Source organism: Glycine max, chromosome 3, assembly GCF_000004515.6.
Source record: "Glycine max cultivar Williams 82 chromosome 3, Glycine_max_v4.0, whole genome shotgun sequence".
Taxonomy (NCBI): domain Eukaryota; kingdom Viridiplantae; phylum Streptophyta; class Magnoliopsida; order Fabales; family Fabaceae; genus Glycine; species Glycine max.
In genome coordinates this window covers 18461226-18466541 of record NC_016090.4, presented here as the reverse complement: position 1 = coordinate 18466541, position 5316 = coordinate 18461226, and the positions used below count along the sequence as shown (strand labels likewise).

At 42.0% G+C, this 5316-nt stretch overlaps 1 non-coding gene across 1 annotated transcript; it reads right to left on the bottom strand.

Moving 5' to 3' along the window:
- Positions 1-215: 215 nt before the first annotated feature.
- Positions 216-322, bottom strand: LOC121174679 (small nucleolar RNA R71). Its single transcript, XR_005890953.1, has one exon. It is a non-coding gene; the product is annotated as a small nucleolar RNA R71 (small nucleolar RNA).
- Between the last annotated feature and the right edge of the window lie 4994 nt (positions 323-5316).

Here is a 5316-nt window from a genome sequence, read left to right as displayed (position 1 = left end):
TCCTCATAAGCATCTTAAGGAGTTCCTTTATTATCTGTTCCACCATGAAGCCCCCTCATGTCCAGGAAGATCATATCTTTCTAAAAGATTTTCCTCATTCTCTGGAGGGAGTGGCAAAAGATTGGTTGTACTACCTTTCTCCCAGATCCATCTCCAACTGGGATGACCTTAAGAGGGTGTTCTTGGAGAAATTCTTCCCTACATCTAGGACCACGACCATCAGAAAAAACATTTCAGGCATCAGGCAACTTAGTGGAGAGAGCTTGTATGAGTACTGGGAAAGATTCAAGAAATTGTGTGCAAGTTGTCCTCACCACTAGATTTCTGAGCAACTCCTTCTGTAATATTTCTATGAAGGACTTAGCAACATGGAGAGGAGTATGATTGATGTTGCTAGTGGTGGAGCCCTTGGTGATATGACTCCTGCTGAGGCTAGGAATTTGATTGAGAAAATGGCTTCCAACTCCCAACAATTCAGTGCAAGAAATGATGCTATTGTCCTTAGAGAAGTCCATAAGGTGGCCACGGATTCATCTTCATCTGTTGAAAATAAAAAGCTTGAGGGAAAACTTGATGCCTTGGTCAACCTAGTAACTCAGCTTGCCATGAATCAGAAATATGCATCTGCACCTGTTGCAAGAGTCTGTGGTCTATGTTCTTCTGTAGATCACCATACAGATCTCTGTCCTTCTTTGCAGCAATCTAGAGTCAATGAGAAACTTGAAGCTTATGCTGCAAACATTTATAATAGACCCCCTCAGCAGCAAAACCAACAACAGCAGAATAATTATGACCTTTCAAGCAATAGATACAATCCAAGTTGGAGGAATCATCCAAATCTGAGATGGGCAAGTCCTCCACAACAACAACAGCCTATCCCTCCCTTCCAGAATGCTGCTGCTCCAAGCAGGCCATATATTCCTCCTCCAATGCAGCAGCAGCAGCAACAACAACAACAAAGACAACAAGCAGCTGAGGCCCCTCCTCAACCTTCAGAATATGCAATTTCAGCAAGAGACAAGAGCCTCCATTCAGAGTCTGACAAATCAGATGGGGCAGATGGCTACTCAGTTGAACCAAGCTCAGTCCCAAAATTTTGACAAATTGCCTTCATAAACTGTGCAGAATCTGAAAAATGTGAGTGTCATCACCTTGAGGTCTGGCAAGCAAATTGAAGTGCCTCCACCAGTAGTAGCACCTGCACCTGAACCTATCAAGCTTCATTCTACACCTGAAAAAGAGGATGAGATAGTTGCACAAAAGAGAAAGCTTCCTGATCATGAGGGAGCTAACAAAAATTTGCATGCAGTTGGACCTTCTTCTAGTAGTTCTGACTTGCAGCAGCCTCTTATCCCTCTTCCATTTCCACCTAGAGCAATTCCAAACAAAAAGATGGAAGAAATGGATAAGGAGATCTTGAAGACCTTCAGGAAAGTAGAGGTGAACATACCTCTGCTAATTGCCATCAAGCAAATTCCAAGATATGCCAAGTTTCTAAAGGAGCTGTGCACCCACAAAAGGAAGCTTAAAGGCAATGGAAGGATTAGCATGGGCAGAAATATGTTTGCATTGATAGGTAAATCTGTTCCTCACATTCCTAAGAAATGTAAGGACCCAGGTACTCTCTGTATACCTTGCATTATTAGGAACAACAAATTTGAGAATGTCATGCTAGATCTAGGAGCATCAGTTAGTGTCATGCCTCTGTCCATTTTCAATTCTTTATCTCTTGGACCTTTGCAATCTACAAATGTGGTGATTCATTTGGAAAATAGAAGTGTTGCTAACCCCGCAGGTTTCATAGAGGATGTGTTGGTTCGGGTTGGTGAACTTAGTTTTCCTGTTGATTTTTATGTTCTTAATATGGAAGAGGGATTTTTCCCATGGTTTAGTTCCAATTATTTTAGGCAGGCCATTTATGAAAATAGCTCGAACCAAGATAGATGTTTATGCTGACACATTGTCTATGGAATTTGGTGATATTGTTGTTCATTTTAACATTCTTGATGCCATGAAACATCCATCTGAGGATCATTCTATTTTTCATGCTGAGATAATTGATCAGATTGTTGATGATTATATGTTTGATTTTGATTCTCTTCATGGTAGGAAACATCCATTTTTATCTGATCTATATACTTGTCATTCCTTATGCATTGAATCTGAATCTGAGTTTGAATTTGATCCTGTATTTGGTTTTTATGCTGAGAGTGAATTTGAATTTGAGTTTGGTGTTGTACCTCTTGATGTAGATTTTTTAGAGTCAGAATGCACTAACCATGTTGCAGGAAGTGGATATACTTCTGACTTGCTTTATGGGGTACAGGTTGAGGAACCTTCTTCTTCTCCTACCCTGGTTCCTCCTACTATTCAGCCACCACCCACACCAGAGTTGAAACCCTTACCAGCAACCATCAATACGCTTACTTGGAGGACAGGAAAATTTCCAGTGATCATCTCTGCTCCCTTGCTATTGAGCAAGAGGAGAAGTTGTTGCTAGTGCTCAAGAATCACAAGAAAGCCATTGGATGGACTTTAGCAGACATTCCTAGTATTAGCCCATCTACCTGCATGCATAGGATACTTTTAGAGGATGGAGCTAAGCCAGTGAGGCAGCCACAACGGCGACTCAATCCCGTCATTCTAGATGTGGTGAAAACGGAGGTGACCAAGCTCTTACAAGCTGGAATCATCTACTCCATTTCTAACAGCCAGTGGGTGAGTCCAGTCCAAGTGGTTCCTAAGAAGACAGGCCTCACGGTAATTAAGAATGAAAGGGATGAGCTTATCCCCACAAGAGTGCAGAACAGTTGGGGAGTCTACATTGATTATAAAAGGCTAAACCAGGTAACCCGAAAAGATCATTTTCCCCTGCCATTCATTGATCAAATGCTTGAGCGCTTGACAGGTAAGTCTCATTACTATTTTCTTGATGGTTTTTCTGGTTATTTATAAATTCATATTGCTCCAGAGGATCAAGAAAAGACCACATTCACCTGCCCCTTTGGCACTTTTTCCTATAGGAGGATGCCCTTTGGCCTATGCAACGCCCCTGGTACCTTCCAGCGGTGTATGCTTAACATTTTCAATGACTTTTTAGAGAGTTGCATAGAGGTGTTTATGGATGATTTTACTGTTTATGGATCCTCTTTTGATGCATGTTTGGATAGTCTGGATAGAGTTCTTAATAGATGCATTGAAACTAACCTTGTGCTGAATTTTGCAAAATGTCACTTTATGGTAGAACAAGGTATAGTTTTAGGACATATAATTTCCAGTAGCGGCATAGAGGTAGACCCTGCAAAAATAGTTGTTATTTCCCAATTGCCTTACCCCTCTTGCGTATGAGAGGTTCATTCTTTTCTTGGTCATGCAGGGTTTTATAGGCACTTTATCAAGGATTTTAGAAAAGTGGCGCTTCCACTATCCAATCTACTACAAAAGGAGGTTGAGTTTGATTTTGATGACCGGTGCAAAGAGGCTTTTGATTGCCTCAAGCGTGCGGTGACTACCACCCCTATCATTCAGGCACCTGATTGGACAGCCCCATTTGAGCTGATGTGCGATGCATCCAATTATGCATTGGGGGTTGTCCTTGCTCAAAAGATTGACAAGCTGCCTCAGGTGATCTACTACGCTTCCAGAACTTTGGATGCTGTCCAAGCAAATTATGCTACCACATAGAAGGAACTATTAGCTATAGTTTTTGCTCTTGAGAAATTTCGTTCATATTTGCTTGGTACTCGTGTTATTGTTTATACTGACCATGCAGCTCTGAAGTACCTATTGAAGAAGGCTGAATCAAAGCCTAGATTGATCAGGTGGATGCTTTGGCTCCAAGAGTTTGATTTAGAGATCTATGATCGGAGCGGTGCATAGAACCTCGTGGCTGACCACCTGAGTAGGATTGAGCATGCGTCTGAGGACTCACCCATTCGGGATTATTTTCCGGATAACCATTTGTACATTATGTATAAGATTTCTGATTTCTTCCCCACTCCTTGGTTTGCTAATATTGTGAATTATTTGGTTGCTTTTGTTTTTCCTCCCTTAGCATCTAAAGTTCAAACTAATAAAATTAAGAGGGATGCTAAGCATTATATTTGGGATGACCCCTATTTGTGGAAGTTGTGCAGTGACCAGGTTATTAGGAGATGCATTCCAGACCATGAGATCGACTCGGTCCTGCAATTCTGTCATTCTTCCGCACAAAGTGGCCATCTTGGCATACAGAGGACAGCTCGCAAGGTGCTTGACTGCCGTTTCTATTGGCCCACCATCTTCAAGGATGCGTGGAGAATCTGTAGCACTTGTAAGCCTTGTCAAAAAGCAGGCGGCTCACTTTCATGGAGACAACAAATGCCTCAACAACCCATGTTGTTCTGTGAGGTGTTTGATGTCTGGGGTATAGACTTTATGGGGCCTTTCCCTATCTCTTTTGGTTTTGTTTATATTCTCCTTGTTGTTGATTATGTTTCAAAATGGGTGAAGCCAAACCCACCAAAACTAACGATGCTAAGGTTGTTCTGGATTTTGTTAGATCTAATATGTTTTGCAGGTTTGGAGTCCCTAGAGCCATCGTTAGTGATCAAGGCACCCATTTTTGTAATAGATCCATGTATGCCTTGCTCAAAACGTATGGGGTTGTGCACAGAATTTCCATACCTTACCACCCCCAAACTAATGGGCAGGTTGAGATTTCAAACAGGGAGATAAAAAGGATCTTGGAGAAGATTGTGCAGCCGAACATAAAGGATTGGAGCACCAGGCTGGATGATGCTCCTTGGGCGCATATGACTGCCTACAAAGCACCCATAGGAATGTCTCCTTATCGAGTTGTCTTTGGCAAGGCATGCCATCTTCCTATAGAGATAGAGCACAAGGCCTACTGGGTTGTAAAGACCTACAACTTCTCTATTGATCAAGTTGGAGAGGAAAGGAAGTTGCAACTAAGTGAGCTAGATGAGATCCGTTTAGAAGCCTATGAGAATTCCAAATTCTACAAGGAGAAGACCAAGAAGTTCCATGATAGTTTGATAGCTAAGAAGGACTTCGTGGTTGGACAAAAAGTTTTATTGTATAACTCTAGGCTCGGACTCGTGTGGTAAGTTGAGGTCAAAGTGGATTGGTCCTTTTGTGGTGACTAATGTTTTTCCTTATGGTACAGTTGAGATCAAAAGTGAATCCACAAATAAGAGCTTCAAGGTCAATGGACACCGGCTGAAACCATTCCTCACAAATCCCTCCTTAGTGGATGTAGTGGTGGAGGAAACCTCCTTACTTCACCCTACTTCTCTTCCGCCATGACTTAGGGAG